At 39.6% G+C, this 20367-nt stretch overlaps 1 long non-coding RNA gene across 2 annotated transcripts; it reads left to right on the forward strand.

Moving 5' to 3' along the window:
* The first annotated feature begins 302 nt into the window (after positions 1 to 302).
* Positions 303 to 2854, forward strand: LOC120440822. Of its 2 annotated transcripts, none has more exons than XR_005613547.1 (4): positions 303 to 370; positions 791 to 828; positions 976 to 1091; positions 2739 to 2854. It is a non-coding gene; the product is annotated as an uncharacterized LOC120440822 (long non-coding RNA). The 2 variants fall into 2 exon arrangements; XR_005613546.1 differs by lacking the exon at positions 2739 to 2854 and adding an exon at positions 1681 to 2402.
* Positions 2855 to 20367: the final 17513 nt, after the last annotated feature.

The raw sequence follows: 20367 nt of genomic DNA on the forward strand, positions 1-20367 counted from the left end.
CTTGTAAACCTGCTGGTGTAGTTTGGTACTACACTAGGATTTCGTGTGCTGCAAATGGTGGGGTGGAGACACGATCGTCCTTGATTACTTTCCAGCTCGTCCAGTGGAAGAAAAATTAAATAGTGAGTAAATTTCTGGATGAAATTACAATTTTAAAATCCATTTACATATGTCATATATATCCTTTTCTATAGAGAAAATGAATGATGCGTATCTTTTTGAAAGCAACGATCTGTACACAATGGAAACAGTGGAAAGATAACTGAACGGTTTGAAAGTGATATTTAAGAAGCTGCAATTGGCTCAATAAACAGCAGATGGCAGGAGGGATCACTATCTGAAGGCCAACCTGTTGCAGAGCATCTATATGGTATGGTATAATTTGGCTTATGTAAGCCTTTCACATGATGAACTGCCAAATGCAAGAACCCCTGCAAGTTGTAAATAACTTTTCATGAATATGCATGATCACTGCGGCTCTGAAATTCATCAGCTTTTCAGATTATCATATCTTAGCTATCGGGATGGCAGAAAACTGCAGCACCAACACTAAATATAGACATTTTTTAATATTTGTTTGCAACCGCTGACAGTAATATTTGCATGTGAAGACAGTGAAACACGGAGGGACGTTTTTTTTCCTCCTCACTTTTCACATAGATGCCCACACTGATTTACCCCAACACACTAATTACAACTTTGATCATTAACGAGACCCATTTTTTCCCCACTGTTTAAATTTTCCAGCTCATCTCTCGCTAATGCTTGTCTCTTCTTATCCTGGCTCTAGGGACTCATCGTGACATCCACAGAAAGGGGAAACAGTAGGTATTTTCTTTAATGTATTAATACTTACATATATATTTCTGTGCTTATTGAAACCAAAACTTTACTATCTTAGCGATCAATTTCAGAGGTTTTCTGCACATTTTTAATTGCACCATTTTGCTCCCATATGGCTTAAATATAACACAGTAGGGTACCTTGGGAGACATCAGTGAAATTGCCCTGGGAGAAAATAACAGCAGCAATATCTATCCCCAGCCAGAGAAATTAAGAGCAGACGCTGGCATCCATTACAGCTCCTGACGGTAAGCAGTTTAGCTCAGCTTGCTGTAAATCACTGCCACTGGAGACACACGCTCTGCACTGGCTTTATATGTGGTTTTTATCTCCACATATTCCTGATTTATCAGCTGTTCCCTCTTGGCAAGAAATAATGGTACCACAGCTTCACCTGGTGGAGTGCCTCTGCTCTAAAGAATTTATTGATTTATTCACCAAGAGCAAGCTATTTCTTGCATACAGTCAAAGCCATCTGATGTTTGTCCTGCATCGGAAAGGGTGTGTGTCTCTTTAACATCTTATAAAAGCGCTGCAGGGAGGCATAGACTTGTTCATTTTCAATTAGCCAGAGACTCACATTAACTGAAGATATTAAAGAGGAGAGTAATACTGTTGTACAAGCCAATAGTCTGTGAAGGCTGGAATCTGCTGAGCCTGCATTGTGTACACGCAATAGACAGACACAAATACACACCGAGCCACATAGGAGCATATCTGGTTTGAAATTCAAAGGTACATTCCCAGATGTATGTTCACTTAGGGACAGCCGTGCATAAGTGGCTTTACATTTGCCTTTGGTGGTACCTGTTTGGCTCACTGTGTTGCTCCCTACAGGATAGCAGGCAGCATGCTGAGGATTCATAGGGGAACACTGTCAAACACCCTGCCGCATATATAGAAGAACTTCCAGAAGACTTACACATAAGATACTCCAACATATGCATAAATTCAGCACACAGCTCTGCAGAGCCCTATGATCCTACAATATTGATTAAAGGAGAGGAAGCTGGGTCGGTGGATAGATTAACAAGAGTGCAGCCAGAAACTGCAGGAGAAGCTGCAAGAAAAAATTTTTGGAAGACTAATTTAACCACCTTGCTGACACGTGTTTCATTTGGTCAGCTATCAACTGGCATGGTGAGCATAATTGTCTGGCTTAAACTGCTACAAGCTTTACCAAGGGGAGCAAAATATTTATATACGCATTTTACTGCACATACCTTGCATGCACAATATTTAATTCACTTGGCTTGATGCATAGTTACTGCATTTTAAATATTTCTGTGACTGTTAATAGATATGTGAGTGAACCTGTTTCAGGGTTAATCCAAATGATTGTTGTCCCTTTATATCTTCTTGGAAGGGAATATCAGCAGATCCTATAACTACTAACTACTGAGACAATGATGCCCTTATACTCCTTGTTATTCATAGTCAGGCCAATAAACAGCAAATAAGCTGCTGTAATACTCAAACTGCCCTGTTAATGTCAACAGAAAAGCTGGGCATGTGGATTTACATGAGCATGTATGTCTTTTTTGCCCCACTAACAATACGGGCCAGTGGATTTCTATGACGACGAGTGTGGTTAAAATATTTTTACAACTCAAAATTGCATGTGCTGCATATAGTGGTTATCCCTTGACCTTGCTCTGTAGCACCTTGAGGAGGTTAAAAGTGCTATCTAGTGAAATATCTGGACATCTAGTAAACTGATTAAACTTACCTGTTGATCATTCACCTTGACCCACAGTCAAAATTCTTCAGTTTAAGTTGGATTCAGCTTAGCATGCTAAAATGATAAATACTGTCAGTCTGAAAGGGTTATTCAGTATTTTTGGCTGAAAAATGTCCTTTGTTTGCCTCTTCTATTTCTGTGTGTGTTGCTTCAGTGCTAATGTGCGGATGTCAGCGGTGCACCAAGGACATTGGGGGTTCAAAGAGTCCTGTACTGAAGAGCACCACAAAGAGCTAATGAGTAATGCGCAGCACAACACCTTTATCTTTCTTCTTTAATGTGACTCTGGCTTAACAGCAGAATATTTGCAACCTCACCGTCTTTGCACAATTAGGATTTTAGCTTAAACATCAACTAATTGTAAGTACAGTTGCATAGAGCATACAGCTAGTACGGCTACCATCTGTTAGTCTTAGCCTTTTACCAATTCTGAATATGATAAGGAAAATCAACAGCTCAATTACTCTTTCTTTAGGCACTTAAAGGCTAGATTGACAAAGTAGTTGCGAACAGATCGGCTCAGTAGAATCCATATCAGCTCCAAGTCCAATTAATAAAAGCAAGAGTAGTCTAAATGAGCTGCATGTTCAGTGAATGAATTAGTAGAAAAGCTATTCAGTGGTGTAGAATGTGGACATCCAGCACGATCACTCCACTAATTACTAGAGACAAAGTATACGAGAGAAAGACCCAGTCAGGGTTTGTCTTTAGCATCAGGGTGCTGTCTGAAGTATCTGCATTGCCTACCTACTGAGCAGGGGAGAAAAACAGGACCCACTGAGGAAGCATAATTCACTTCTCAGCAATATTATAGAAATATCATAGATCATCGCTTGTATAAGCACTCAGCGTCCCACTGTTTGGTAAATATTGATAAAGTTGCATCATTCAGAGGCAAAAGAATGAAGCTCTTTGTCACACAGTGGATGGAATGATTTTATATCCTGCCTTGTAGCATGATGGATGATGAAATGATGAAATGCTGGCCTAAAAAACAAAAGTGAACAAACAAAACAGCAAACTCGGCTAGAATACCCAAAGGACAGTCACTGGAGAAGGAAAAAGGAGATTGATATTCTATCAACACTGTTTGTTTGTTTTGCTGTAAATCTACTGAGAATATGCCTGCACATATTAATAGAAGGAAAGCTCTATATGACTGTCAGCAGTATTGTTCCCCAGAAACTATATGTGGAGATCAAATATTTGTACTGATTTTGTCCATGCTTTGGTATTTGTACCAATACTATGTTTGGCGGAGTGCATAATTTATTTCCCTGCTGTTAAACCCTAGAAATTGAAATTTGATCAATATCTCAACAAATAGGCTGTGGAGTTTCCTGTAAAATAATTTGAAGAACTATTTTATTGTTGCATGGACAGCACTTTAAATATATTTTTTACGTATATTTTCCCCGTTGCTTGTATGATTTTTGTGTTTTTGTCATGAACTCACTCAGTGCTGCAGTTATTAATTATAAGCAGCGGGTCATTATCTTGCAGCACTATTACAGTGTAACTTTGACAAAAAAAACAAAAAACCCAAAACAAAAACAGCCTTCAAGCATAATGGATTCGACTCAAGAAAGCTTCAGCTGTTGTTCATACTGTATGAAATAAATGGAAAACAAAGAATGCCTGGAGCGGTAGAAAAGAGCCCAATCCATTTTTATAAGGCTATACTATTGTTTACAAAGCAATAAGATGTGTAATGTTCAAGTAGATGTTTAAGGTCAAAAACAGGATCCAAACAAGGAGAACGAAAGACGGCCAGGCAAACAAGAAATAACGACAAGAAAACTACACTTACTTTCCAGCCCAGCATTCTGGCAAAGAGTGTAATAGATCCGTGGGTTGGACTCTGTGGGCAGTATTTATTTTTAAGGATATATTATTTTGTATATACATATATACATTTTGTCATCTTTGTTCTTCTTTAAAGTATTTTAAGATAAGGAAAGCGTGACTGATCTTACATAGGGTGAGTGATGGATAATAGGTATTTATTTGTAAATAACTGGACATGAATAACTTGAGCTTATTAGATAATATTATAATACAGTATATTTCTAACTAAGTAGGCCTTCATTCTCTTTCTGTTGACAAGACTTTCTTTAAAGGTATAACACATCAACTTATGTAAGGCGGATGTGAAATTTAAAAGTCAGAGATCAGATGTAACATTATATTTATTTCCTAAATGATGCCAATATAAATGAAGGTAGTACAATTTCAAGCGTAGTTTTAGAGATAAAAGCCATTTTATAAAAGTTTGACCTTATTTGACCTTGAAGAAGAGGTCAAAGGTAAAAAATAATGTGATATTTAGAATCACCATGTATCATTCTCTATATGCCTATATGTTTTACATATAAGCAATTGCAATAAAAAATGTAGTTTTTAATAGCCATATATAGGACCAGTCAATGTATTGGCCTTGAAGGAGAGGTCAGAGGTCAAACGTGAATTGATATTTTAAACCTTTATAGAGTACTTTCTACTTCTTGACAATACACACCACATTTGGTAGAATCATAGTTGCTATGTTTTCATTTTTTCTGGTCAAATTACAACCAATAAATTATTAAGTTGATCTTGAAGACACTGATGGATAATGGACTGTTAACACACATCTACACGTCTGCAAAGTTTTATCAGAATTCATTTAACACTTTTCGAACAATCAAGTTTAAAGACAGAATGAAATGCACGCAAACGCCAGCAAAAACAAAAAATAAAAATTTGTAATTTGTGTGCTGAGATATGGACTAGATCATGTCACTGGGGATCATCAGGAACCAACAAAGAGCTCCTGGTGCACAGGGAGGAAAATACTGGAGGTGAATCCGCTACTCTGAAAAGACAAGACATAAAGGATTTGTGGTAAGTGGGTGTGTAATCCAGCAGGATTACACTATGATAGGTCTGAATTCATCTTAGCTGCATTGTTTACCAGCTATGTCAGTACACTATAATGATCTAAGATCAGCTTTTTTGGGCTGGTCATTTTCTGTGAAGATGAAGAATTTTTGCTGCTCAGTTTTGTGTGTATGCCTTATGTCAGGATTCTTTTAAATTTTTTTTTTTTACTCAAGCTTCCTTCTATAACTAGTCAAAAAGACCAACTGCCTTGAACTATTTCATTTTTCCAGCTAAGAAATAGGGCTTCTCCAGCAGTTCAGTATGCTGAACGACTCTACTTGCTACATTATTTACACCAGAAGTGTTCATATCTTTTAGGATCTCAGATCTTTTTATGGGAAAGAACATATTCAAGGACACTCTCATCATCCTAACGTTAATTTACCTGGTTTGGGCTTAAGGTGAGATCACACTTCTCAAATATTTCTGATCATGTAGTTATAGTGGCTTATAAGCCAAGCTACACAGAACAGTTTGTTGCACCCAGAGAAGAGTGGGTGATTTCATGACAGACTGATGTGATGTGTCATAATGTGTGTCATAGCAGAGTTGGCCCAAAGATAATGTAGGAGCAATTAATGGCCACAACATGCTTGTTTTATTGATCCAATCTGCATTAATGTGCTTATAATCATAGCACAAATTTATAATTTATAGTAAATTATCTTGCGGATGCCTTTGATCATGCACTGAATTTGAAGTGCTACTGAGCTACAGCATGGACCTTAGCAGATATTGCACTGGAATAATGGTCAGTCAGAGTAGTTTATTCACAGCACTTCATCACAGCAATGGGGATTTCTTTAATAGAATTGCTAAATTGATTAAAAATGGATTCAGAATCCCAAAATGTTTCTGCACAGCTGGTGAATATGAATTTAGCCGGGTCCAATGCAAACTCGCCTGATCTCACTAACTCTTAGTTGCATGGGAAGTAGAATTAAAGGCCTGATGATAAGACACAGCTTACCATAGTACTTCTTTAGATGTTGATTTATGTTTTTTTTTCTGGTATCATATTATCTTGCATCAGTGGTTAATGATTTATTCCAGTTACTGAGCTGAGTGTATGATGCAAGAGTTATGCTTTTAAGTTTAAGTACTTAACATTGCTGTCCCAGCTGTCATTTTTTTTACTTACCCCTTTTTCTATCCATATGCGCATTACAGCAGTGACCGGACTGGGACTGCCTGGAGAGAAAATGTCAGTGATATCCACTCATTCTCCACCTTCTCAGCAGGGAATCAAAGGGACGTGTGAGTGTGTGTGTGTGCGCGCACGCGTGTGTATGCATGGGCACTTCTGCGTGTTTATGGGACACATAAGTGAAGACACAGCTGGAGCCCTAGCACTGTTATCAGCTTTCCTGAGGGACGGGGGAAGGACACTGGAGAACTGCTTGTGCAAGATTTACTCCACGTTTTAGATGTGGTGGACGACGTGAAACTGCAGCCTGCAGTTGCATCCTTTGTCCTGTGTGAGGCAGCAGAGATACAGCCCTCCATTCCTTCATGATGCATGGCGTGTGCTGGCACTGCCGCAGAACTGACACACATGAAAGCTTGCACACACACCCCCACACACACATATGTCCACAGACGCTCAGTGAGGCCAACATGCTGGACGCAGATTTAGACTGGACACAACAGATCAGTGGCGAGTCAACTCTCTTCATTTCAGACTGACACAGATGGTGATGGTGCATAAAGTATGTGGATGGGGAGGAGGAGTTGGTGCTGATGGACTGTGAATTGTTATAAATCTTTGTCTTGTACGGAACAAAGAGATTCCATCCCACACTAACAGGCAAAAGCTTTTTGTGACACCTTTCTGAGATAGTGGGGACAGATGTGTGTGCGGTTGATTGATGGTAATGTTTTGCTTGAAAAATTGGAAACGGGGTTAGGAATGCATTGAGGCAGGACAGAGTAGGCATGAAGAACACTGTTTCTTGAAACTATGCTTAAAGGATAAATATGATTTTGCCCTTGAAAAGGGAAAAGGGAAAAAAAAAACCCTGGAAAAGGTATTGTCTTCATGTAATGGGGTGAATAGAGGCTGTTCAGTAAAATCATTCACATACTGAGTAATTCTTCAAGCGTTTATCATGGAATGACTGACTGTCAAGACATTTCCATTTCCCATCCATTCTCATCAGCCAAATGGCCCAGTGATGAGTGACAGGCCACACATTGCTACCTCTTGCCCCAACAGGTGGTGCATAATGATGTATTTTGGCCACACATGCACACACTAAAATGCATATGCACCAACCGAGCCCATGTAATCCAAAAACACCTGCAGCCCTGACAGTTGACATTTAAATGATAAATATTAAATGATAATTATGCAGCATGTTAATTACCTAAAGCTGAAGAGGTGACTGTTTCAAGAGTGAAACTCATTGCGTTTCTGGTTTAACATTGTCATAAATAGATTCATGAGGCAACATTAAATGGCCTGCTGACGTGCAGCTCAAAATTCACTGAATGGCAAATCAAACGGTCAATGGAAAATAATTGTCAGGTTTAGTGACAATTAACGGGCACATAAAGTGTAAGTATAACTTTCTCTTTTTTGTTTTTCTTTTTTACTTCCTTCTGTGTCTCTATACCCCTACAGATACTGCTGCTTCACCAATGTCTCTGTTTTTTTATGAAAACTGTGTGCATGGTTGGCTTGAATACCCATGTGTACACATTTACATCTGAGTGTGTAAATGTCCCAGTGCAGTTCAATAATAAGCTGTTGATTAATGACTTCAGTATTCTGAGGGCATCTCATTGTCCTGTGGCTTACTACAGGGGCTTGATCAACTGCGACATACATACATTTACTCACACACATTGTCTAGCATGTTTTCTCATTACCACCTATGACCTTGGCTGATTTACCTTATATCCTAGAGGCTTTATTGCGGGAGAAACATTACCTCGTAGCTTCCCGGTGACCCATGATAGGGTGATAACGAACCAGCAGATACTATGACCCTCAAAGTGAAAAAAAAAGGAATTTAACTATTATTAATCTGTCCCTAATGTGTGATACAAATACACTGAACTCAGATATTATGCTTGTGATTATGAAACTACCTTTTCTGTCTTCTGCAACCCTCAAATGAAGTAACTTATAACTATACTGACAGCTGTTAAGTAGGCTTCATTACTACAAACAGTTACTTGTAGAAAACCTTTTGTAACCTCTGCAACAGTTCAAAAACTCTAAAAAGAAAAACAAAAGCATCCTGCTGGTTTGCATGATGCAGAAGTCACACAACTGTGCAATTACATGGTTTGTGGCAGTTTGCCAGATGGTTTGTATTTGTTTGTGTGTGTATGTGTGTGTGTGTGTGTTTCTCTCGAGTTTGTGTATAGCACTTTTAAACTAAAATCTGTGACACAACACTTCACAGAAGCTCAGCAATCAGCTCTTGGAAATCTAAATGGTGAGCAATTGGCAGCCCTCCTCATGTTCAGACTTGTGGGATGTAAGTGGCTTACCAGCTTCCCCCTTAAAATCCCATGAAAACCCAGTCTCTGTCATCAGCAGTCTAACTTGTGCTTAGAGCCTTGGGATTCAAGATGGCACCCCTTTATAGAAGACAGCAAGAGTCTTATCTGTGAAGGATTACTGAGAACACTCCAAAGGGATAGCATCTTCATCAAATATAATTAACATGATTCCTACTTTTGCCAAGCTGGAGATAAGAGCTGTGATTAAAGAAGGATGTGTCAAATGTCAAATGCAGAATGGATGTCCAAGTTCTTAAAATAAATTATTAATTCACCCAGGCATTTTAATTTCCACTGCAAATGCAATTTGGGACACACATGTAGTTTGACATTTGCTGTCATGATCTATGTGTGGAGATTAGGCTGTTTTTTGTCTGTAAGAAACATTCACACTACTCAGTAAAGGTAAGATTTGACAAAGCAGCGATTGCTTTGTCAAATCTAAATAAAAGTAAATTAAAAGTACCAAATTAAAGTGACCTCTCTCTTTTCACCTCAGACAGTCCTCACCTGTTTGCATCCATCCTTTACATAACTGCCATTATTGCTAAACGCTGTTTGTTTCATAGGAAACTGTAGCGGTTTCTATTTTATGGGCATGTCCATCTCCTGTTAACAGTGAAATCACTTGGTGAATAAGTTTAACCACTTGTTTTGGCAACACTCCACCTTAGAATATCTTTAATCCTCACGTGTGAATATTGACAGTCAATCATGTCACACACTGCTCAAGCTTTTTAATTCAGCCGATTCTTTCATTTATATAGTTAAAATACTTTTTTTCAGAGATACATGGTGCTCACAGGATAGCCAGACATATGATTTATAGGCTATTATGCTGGACATTTAATAGAATGTAGCTCAACCTTAAACATATGCAGTAATAATGTTAATCAAATTAATGCTGATGGGGAACATCTTTTGCACAGAATAATTAGTTTTACTTTTGAGACTATATGCAAAATTTTCCAGTAATACAATTTGATGTATACTGAGTTCTTTTCATAGTGTTTTATAGTTTCTTTTCCTAAAGGAATTGAACAACTCCTCCACCGCTTGTTATTGTCAGCAAATAATAAATAATTGGTGGCAATATAGCAGCTATTTATTTAACTATAGCACTAATAATATTTTAAAATTCTTCAGAGCCACGAAGGAGTGCAGGTAGCACAAAGATGGTTTTGTTTGTGTGTGTGTGATTTTGGTGGGTACAATTATTTGCTTTGCCTGCTATTACCTTGATATATATATATTTCAATATTAAGGCTGACTTTGTAGCAATCATTCTTTTATTTGGATAATTCCAACATAGCTTAACCAGCAACAAGTAAAAAAAAACAACTTATTGAACACTACCTGACTGAAATTTGGATAATGTGAAACAGCTGTTGTGTTTTTCTAGTTTAAAATTTATGATGGAAGTGCCCATTCCAAAAAGTACCGACAGGGGTTTAAAGCTTGTTTAAAGAAAAGGGAAATGACAATTATCTCTACTGTTGCCTAGCTGAAAAGTCAGCCTTATTCTTATGAGCTTTTTTAGACTAAAATGAGAAAAAAGCCAGGCTTGTTTTCAATAATACATATAAAGTTTACCTTGCACACTTTGAAAAACTACTGTTAGGCAGTATATGGCTAAAGCTATCCTTCCAGACATCTGAACTTGCAATATTGTGATTCTTTCTCTCTCGGTCAGTTGTCTGTGCATAGTGAATGCATACTGAGTGTTGCCAGACCACAGTGATTGAAGCAAGTGGTCTGGCTTTGCGAGGCTAATAAAATGTATCTTATGTCATAAAAAGTATAGCTAAGGATGACTTCTTTATGGATGCATGATTGATTTCAAGGTTAAAAAAATGGAACATAGTGCCTGCTTCAGCCCTTGCCTCACTAAAACTATGGGGAGGATGTATACAGCCACTGACTTTAACATTTTATTTCAAAGCAAGCAACAAAACAAAGTAGAACATATTTACAAGAAAAGTAGAAAAGTCTGGTGAGAGGCTGGGATCTTGAGGAGAAAAGCGAATGGATAATTTATTTACAGAGTGATTCAAAAGTCATTCAAGGATCTATCCCTGAAATATTTATGTATATATTAAACTATGATGCATCTAGCGCAATAAATCTGTGTGCTTTGGGGGTGTGGGTGGGATTGGGGCTGTTGACAGATACAGAATTAGATTTTCTGGATGGCAGGTTGAGATAAGTGGTGGTTGTGCTCGTACAACAAGAGGTAAGAGAGGTCAAAAGGAGCATTATATCAGTGACTTTAAACACTGGTGCAATCCATCATTCACTCAGGTTTGGATGGGTGCATGTGATTTGTGTGTGATGTGCTTTTGTATTTATGGGATAATGATGGAGGGAATTCATGCAAGCATACACATGCATAGCAAGCAAAATGCAAGTGTGCATGCACACACGTGCACACACTGATGTGCAGCGTCACAGACAAGTGATCAAAAGAAAATTGCAGTGTGCTTTGGGAACCCTGATGGGAATGGGATGAAATTAAAGAAGGTGCTTAATTCAATGCGACACATCCATTTACACAAAGTAAATGGCTAATATTCAAGTGTACATTGGCTTAAAGCTCAACACAACTTATACCAAGTGCTTGCTGGGTCGGGGTAGAACAGAATATGGACATGCCATGTGTAGCATGTAGTACAGGTTACAATTTATTCAATCCCAGTGTTGTCAAGCAGAGCAAAGGAAGAAGTCTCACTTGATCAAATTCAATCCCCCGTCTGGCTTTGAAGCATGCTTTCATAAAAATTGCACATACATATTCAGTTACCCTGCACATATAAAACTCTCTCTGAGGATGCTTTCCTATTTCACTGTCTACTAATGTGTTGTGATCCCTCACATTTTCCAATGCAAATATGAATCAAGAGCAATAAGCTCCTGAGAAGGGGAAGCTGAATTTTCTGTCTTTGCCCATAAGGCTCCGGATGTAGAGTGAAATAGACTAAACACACCCATTACACAATAAGTCTGCTCTTTTGCCTGTCAAAAGATGAAACCAGAGGAACAATATGTAAGAAAATGCAAAATAAGTGCAAGATTTGTGTGGAGTTAAAAAGACGAGGTTTCAGTAATACTGGCATTGTTGGGAAGCTGCTATTTTAGTTCTGATTTACAGTCACTCTGTGTTCTGGTTTCCCATAAATGGCCTCTGGCTCTTGAGCATCCCATGCCCCTGGGGGGCCAGAACATCTGTCAGTGTGGACAGTCATATGAAACATGCATAATTTCCCAGGGAATGGCTAATTCTTCTTTGATAGACAAGGAGAGAGGAAAAATACACACAGTAATGATGACTGAGAAAACTGTATATCCAATTATTTGTGTTAAAAAATATTCAGCACTGGTAAAGATGTTTTTCTTTAAATTAAGTACCACTGTCTATCCATTAATTTTCTACCACTTATCTGGAGTCAGCCATGGTGGCAGCAGGCAAACCAAATTAAACTGAATGTCTCTCTTCCCAGCAATGTTTTCTATTTCCTCCTAGGAACCCCAAGGCATTCCCAAGCCAGGTGAAATATGTCTTCTCTAGTCATTTCTAAGTTCACCTGGATGCCCGGAAGTCCTCAAACTAGAGGAAGTCACCCAATCTGCATTCTGATGAGGTGGCTGAACCACCTCATATGGCTACATTTAATGTGAAGGATCCCAGCTTTTACTTATGAAGGAATATAATCTCAGCTGTTTGGCTGACTATATGTTGGTCAGGTCCAACAGTTCCTCATTTCCAGATGATATTCTTCATTCAGGTCAGCAGACCTCCTCCTTGCTTCCTCCTCCTTTTCCTTTTTGACTTATCTGATGATTTGCCATAACTTTGTTGAGCCAACCAATCTTTATCCATAGCCTTTCTAAACTGCTCCAACACCTGGGTCCATGACCACCACAGCTGCAGCTGCAGCGCTTTGGTCTGTCTGCTGGCAGTCAGGCGTCCCAGTTTATCATCACTACACTTTTGGGTTTACCACATATCCTGGCCATCTGATCAGACTCATCAGCAGATGGAGAACAGTTCACAGCTCTGTGTTTCTTGCCCTTGAGTATTGAACAACCCTATTCTTGAACATGGTGTTTGTTATAGCTAATCCATTGCCATAACAGTATTACAGCACTACTCTGGTTCAGATCAATCTGCACATCCCTTCCTCATAGTCGATGTCAGTTCAGAAATCTCCCAAGAGACGTGTAAATTTTCATAGGTGTCCAGCTGCTCTGGTAGACTCAGCAGTCAGAACCTTCCTGTCACGGTCGAATAGAGGTGACTTGCTCATTCTCTGGGGAGAACTCCAAAAGGTTGCCCTCTGCCATAGACTTGCAACTATGGATTGATATATACCCACCAAAGCAATCTCTTTAGGTCCTAGTGCTATAATGGTCAAAGAAATTCAAGATAGTTATTGATGTAGAGATAGCAGGTATCTACAGTGTAAAACATCAGGCAACGTACAGCTATCACCAGATAAAACACTATTATTATCAAAGCCTTTATGATACCCCAAATCAAATACATAAATAAATGAACACAATTACTTTCACTAAGCTTGTACGTTGAGGCTTCAGAGTGAATGCCTGTTACAGAGCAGCAAACATACAGCAAATGAGCCCCATCAAAACAGTTTCTATTCTTTTAAATGCTTTCCTGATGTGTGTAATAGGTCAGAGTAATCAGCATTTTATTTCCGCTCAATTAAAACAAATTGTTTTTTCTAAAGGCTTGACAGAAATAATAGGAATAACACATGCACAGAGAGATACACACACGCACACACACGAGCTCATCATCTCTTTTAGGCTGTCTTTCTACTTTCTAATTCACTCTATTTCCCTGCACTAATCCCCTGTTCAGTGTGAGGTGTTTTATTCTGTGCCTGTCAGCAGTTTGAAACAGCAGGCTCATATCCATTCATGGCATTGTGTTGTACAATTACACTGACAAATGCTTGAGTGATTTTCTTGGCGGTGTTTCATTAAAAAAAAAAAAGTCAGTACAAGGGGGTAAAAGAAATAGCTAGAGAATAAAACTGTGTTTTTCCACTATGAGGCTTCTCTCATAAATATTATAATTGTCCAGTAATAGAAAGAGAGAAAGCACCCACAGATATTTCCAGTTTTCTGGTTAGCATGGGAAGCCTTAACTTGTCTGCAAGCTGAACTTGGGAGATAATAAAGGAAATCTAAATGCTATCTTCATCATTATGCTGTCCCATAAAGGGATGACAGCACAATGTAATACTTGCAGATTTTGCAGACAGAGGCACATGAGGGGAATGATAATTCTTTAGTGGTTTGTGCCAAGCTTTCTGTGATAAACATAATCTACAGTAAAGTCAAAAATGTGTGTGGACATTTGTGTTTGACATTTGGAAAAACAGTGACAGCGGATAGCTGTTCACATGACGACGAGACACTTTTTGTCACTTGCAATCATGAGTTAAAACATTTTCCGTCAGTATTCCAGTTACAGCAAAGCTAGGCTTTGAATGTAAATGGCTGCATCTTACTGTGCGACTGTCCTCATGTGTAAATGTGCTACTGGGTCTAATTATTATCATGGAGATGTAGGACAGCCCTAAAGATAACACAGCCAGCCTAAAGGTTTCTCATAAACTTTTAATAATTTTTAAAACAATTGTTGCCCATGATAAGGTGGGGATGAGTCCACAGACTCAAGCTAGCAAGAAAACAACTGACATCTAATGTCACACAGAGCAGAAGCAATTATGGTTATCTTAATATTTCCTTGTTTTTGTAATGCAGAACGTCAAGATGCAAGGCAACATCCCACCAATGTGATGTGATTAATTGAGATGCCACTCGGAAGGTTATTGTGGTTTGAGCTGATTAGCGGGGTCAGACGCTTCAGGCACACCTGCTCTACTGAACTAGACACTGTGAGCAAAGCAGTCGAACAGCATGATGCAGACTGCAGACACACACCCACACAAATGCACCGCCACAATTGTAAACAGAGACAGACAAATAGAGACAGGAACACACACACGGAAAAGGGTGTGGACAGACAGGCTGACAGATGCATAAATATAATGCGAGAGTGGCAGAAACATTACTTTTCATGCTAATTAGCTGTCTGATCAAGTGACAGAGACAAATATAGGTGGCCAAATACTGGTGGCTCTTCAGCAATGAATCATAATACACAGTGCACTGTAGAGAGAATAATACTGCTTTAAACTAATGAGGTTTGTGTTCCGGAGAAATGCTGATCCTTTTTTTAAAAAAAAAAAAAAAAAAAAAAAAAAACTCTGTGTAGTTTAAACTACTTTGAACAACAAAGTCAAAGTCAGACAACAAGAGAATTTCTATTCTATTCTATTGACAACACTGCATATATTTCACTCCAACACTCCATGAGATTTCATTAAGGATTTTTTTTTTAATCATTTTTTGCACAATGATCAAACCAAAAGATGCAATCAATTACATAATCAATTTAAAATACACTCTAAATGTCCTTCAAATCTTTTGATCTACCCTAGATAATATACCCCTTTGTGGTTAGTTAAAATCAGTACCCAAATACTGTAATGTCACTGAACTTTCATTCACAATTATTGCCATTATGAGCTTAAAAAAGGGTGGCAGTGTGATAGTCCATATTTTTTTTGGTATCCTCAAAAAACAGAAAAGTAATTTAAGAGCGGTGAGAAAATGAGTACCAGTCAAATGATAGAAGTATATGTGGAGAGATGAGTCACTGCTTTTTGATATAATTATCACTGCCAATGAGATCAGAAATAGTAATTCATTTACAGTCATCATGTCTGGAAGCACTGCTTGTTTACCTGTTATATTTCTTTCATGTTCACTGTGGTGCATTCAGGGTCAAGTGATGAGATGGGAAATAAGAGCTTGACAGTTGATCAGGTAGGGAAAACAGTTATGGAGCTGAGAAAAGGGGTAAACAGTGATGGTAAAAGGTACAATAAATCCAAGATTTAGACCAAATACTTACACTGTGGCTAGAGCCTTGGATTAAACTCATTAAGTATAATTTATTAAGGACCTTCATAGGAGGTAGGAGATGGCTGCTTTTTACAGTGAGCAGAATCATGCAAGGTTAAATGCTGTTTAACTTTGTTTCCAATCCCTATGCAAGGTTAATTGTTGATTCCTGTTCCCTATACAGACACCCGAGTAGACTCAACCTTTTCAGCCCATTCACAGAAATGGTAAATGGCCTGTATTTATATAGCGCTTTAACAGTCCCTAAGGACCCCAAAGCGCTTTACATATCCAGTCATCCACCCATTCACACACACATTCACACACTGGTGATGGCAAGCTACATTGCAGCCACAGCCACCCAGGGGCGCACTGACAGAGGCGAGGCTGCCGAACACTGGCGCCACCGGGCCCTCTGACCACCACCAGTAGGCAACGGGTGAAGTGTCTTGCCCAAGGACACAACGACTGAGACCGTCCAAGCCAGGGCTCGAACCGGCAACCTTCCGATTACAAGGCGAACTCCCAACTCTTGAGCCACGATCGAAAAAGTGCAGCACCTGATCCGTGTGTTATGTCTAATGCAGAAATATTATACAGCATATATCTTGAATGCGTAACAGAAACTGCAACCATGACAATAAAACCTGACTTCAGTGTCTTCACACAGTGTTTGCATTTCGGCTCAGTGTTTAGTGGCGCATACAGTACGTTCCCATCGGTGTTACAGAACAAATGACCTGGTGCAGTATTACTTTGATCCTCTGAGGGTACATGGTCTAACTCACATCAAGTGTGTGTTGATGTTCCCATTTTTTAAATTGCTCACTTGTTCTTTCTCTCGTACCCTCTATTCCTGGCTCCTCAGCCATTTTTGGTCCCTAGGGGGGTGGGGGTGACAGAGTTGGGGGGGCTAGCGAGGGAGGGTGGTGGTGAGAGGGACGGGGTGGAATCTAGGACACATGAAATATTGAAATCCTTCCTGGGGAGTCCTCATCATCAGCATATGTTGCTCTCATCTCTGGTTCACTGTCTCTTTTTCTGCTTCGGCAGCTCCTCTTACTATTCCTCCCACTCATGGTGTCAAAGTTCCTTCCATACTCATTCAGACTCCGTATCATTCATTCATTTATTCACTCATTCATTTATTCTGAAGACCAAAAAAAAAATAGTACCTTAACTCAAACAGCTCTGTGCCTCTTACTCGAACAAATTGTTTTGTTTACATGAGTGGCAGTATACCCCTGAGATCTCTTTTGCACCATTAAGCTTTTGGCCTATTCAGCGATACCGCCCCTTCCATAGCATACACAGTCTATGCCTGCATGAATTCTAATATATTCTACTGATTGTTTTATCTCCATGCAAGATGCATAGCGTTCTATGTATTTTTAATTGATTGTGCTTTATTTTTCAAAATCCTGAAAATTCTAAAGCAAATAAACTTATTAGAGTCTGGGTGATATTATTAGCAGCAGAATCAAACAAACATTAGATTTGTATTCATCTGTCATCATTTCTTACCACCGTCTCTTCTTGTTCCCACATTTTTGGTCTTCTTCTTATTTGGGCCTTATTCACACTGGGTTGTTATTTTCAGGTGGTTTCAAGAGTGAAAAATGTCACAGTGCTCACAGTCCTGAATCACCCACTTGGGAAATGAAGAAGAGATGAGAGAGAAAGAGAGATGGGAGTGAGAGATAGCCCATAAATGTAAACTGGGCAAATGTCCAGACATTTAAAGCCTTCCTTTATAGGGAAATAGCTTCATCAAATAAACAGGTGTGCTGATCTAGAATCCCAGGAAGCAACATATCAGTCCTGAGGGATTTATATACAGAAGCCACTCATTCAAAGTGTTGCGTGACCTTCAGGAGCAATCTGACACTCTGTTAAGCCTGGCCCACTTAGTTTCATTTGGCTGTAATTGGCTTAATAGCCCACAGATACAGAGGGCAGGAAAACTTTCCTCCTAAAATTAGACTTTTTCATGCTGGACCTGCTGCTCTACCAAGAGGGAATCTTGACATTATAGAGTGAGGATGGAAAGTGTGGAGCTGTTTGTTTGTTTGTTTGTGACAAAAGGGGAAAAAGTGATTTTCTCTCCTGGGGCAGAGCAGTTTCCTAAACACATTTGGAATGTTTTCCTCAAGTGGCTTAGCAGCAATATGTGTGTGTGCGTGTGTGTGCGTGCCACAGCTCCATTTTGTTGATGATGCTGTCACTGCTGCTGGCATCTTGGATACGTACCAGAATCTCTCCAGGCAAAAGAAGGGGACCATATATCTCTTCTTGCGTCAGACACACACAAACTCACACCTCCTCTAGCCTCTTCCATCCTCTTTTCTCCCATGTGTGGCCTTGGTGGGCTGTGTGGCCTGTAGGAACAGAGAGTGTGTAACTAAGCACATCCTGTCATACAGTCATGCTATCTTCCCCTGGTCCAGACCTCGCCTTCCCTTCATGCTCCGTTTGCCAGTTATTCTCAGGAGACTACTGCTCTGAATAAGAGGTCCTGCAGTATGAAGGCAGGCTGTATTAGATTACAGTTACACACATCTAACTACAGTATTAAAAAAACAAGGGAACACTTAAATGACTTGCTGAATAGTCACCAACAAAATATTCAGATTGAAAATCTGTACTATTTACATTGTGTATTTCAGTGAGAACAAATGGATATAACGATGGTCAGTGGAAATCATAACTAACTATTTGAAGGCTGTATTCAAAATCACACACAAAAAAGTTAAAAATTTACTCGGAGGTTGATCAAACTTGCATTACAGAGTAGCTGAATCTCCCTCCAGATTCAAGATCAGTGGATCAGTGGACAGTATGCAGCACTTTTTGACTGCATTAGATGCACCCATACATATGTTCCCAAGGTTCTCAATCAGATCCAGGTCTGGGGAAAGTGAGGGCCTGCCACTGCCACTGATTCTTTCATTATCCAGGAACTGCCTACACACTCTTGCCACATGAGACCTGTCCTTGTCCTGCACCTGGAGAAATCCAGGGCCTACTGCACCAGCCCAAGGTCTGACACTGGGTCTGAGGATTACATCACCTTGCCTAACAGCAGACAGGGTTCTGGAGGCCTGTAAGGACGTGCCTCCCCAGACCATCGGCTGCTAGCTCGGTAATGCTGGATGATGTTGCAGGCAACTTGAAGTTTGCAACGTTTTTCCAAACTTTTTCAGGCCTGTCACATGTGTGGAGTATGGACCTCATGTGTGAAAACACTAAAGGATTACTGGCCATCATATCGCCCTCATGGCACCCTCAAGGAGTTCGTTTGTGACAGTTTGGTCAAGAAACATGTGCATGAGTAGCCGGTTGGAGGGCATTTTGTAGGGCTTTGGCAGTATCCCTCCTTTCCTCCTGGCAAAAAGGAGTCGATAGTGTTCCTGCTGTTGGGTTGATGCCCTTCTCCGACTCTGTCCAGCTCTCCTCATATGGTTTTCTGGTTATCTCCTCCATACTCTTGAGACTGTGCTGGGAGACACAGCAAACCTTTTTGCAACAGTGTGTATGGATGCACCACCAAGGAGGAGCTGGACTACCCGTGCAATTTTAAATAGTCTGCAGGTAGTGACAAGGACACTGGCAAAAACATAACATGGAGAAAAAAAAAACAGTCTGAAAGGATAAGGAGTGAGCAGTGGCTTCTGGTATGAACTTTCATGTAATATCCAAAGAGAAGTGCATCAATCTGTCAACTATCAGGTGGAAACCAACGCTCTGCATCAGTACATCTACTCCAAATTACTGGCAAGATTCTCGTGAAAAGCAATGCTGTTAATCTTGTCACCTACTCCTTGTATATATCCTCCTTTAATTTCCTGGACATGCATCAAATATTACAGTATTGCTTAGGTTACCACTGCCTAAGACACCTGTCCCCCATGACAACCGTGTCTTGGAAAAATAGTAAATTCAGCTTTCCTTCAACCTTCCCTCTGAAAAAAAAGATGAAATGGAGTTTGTAAGCATATAAGACAGGGACAGCTTACAGTGAAAGCCTGCTTTCCGTAAGCACCCTGAGAGCAGCACCCTTAAAGCTGGTGGAGATCTGCTGTCTTGCTCAAGAACATAACCCTGGATATCACAGGCAGCTGGAGCCTTCAGAGATGGTTGAACGAGATCATGTCAATCAAGCAAATTAACCCGCCATAAGAATTGGCTCTGATACTATACATTTCTCTTTCATATTTGCTGCAGAACTGTGTCACAGTGTTAATGCATTCCCATCATCAGCTATGCCAGCTGTTACATAACAGTGATAACAAGTGGGAGTGCAGAGAAGAAAACAAGAATAAGCAGACAGAAAAGTAAAAATAAATCTTTGG

Source organism: Oreochromis aureus, linkage group 7 (assembly GCF_013358895.1).
Source record: "Oreochromis aureus strain Israel breed Guangdong linkage group 7, ZZ_aureus, whole genome shotgun sequence".
Lineage (NCBI taxonomy): Eukaryota > Metazoa > Chordata > Actinopteri > Cichliformes > Cichlidae > Oreochromis > Oreochromis aureus.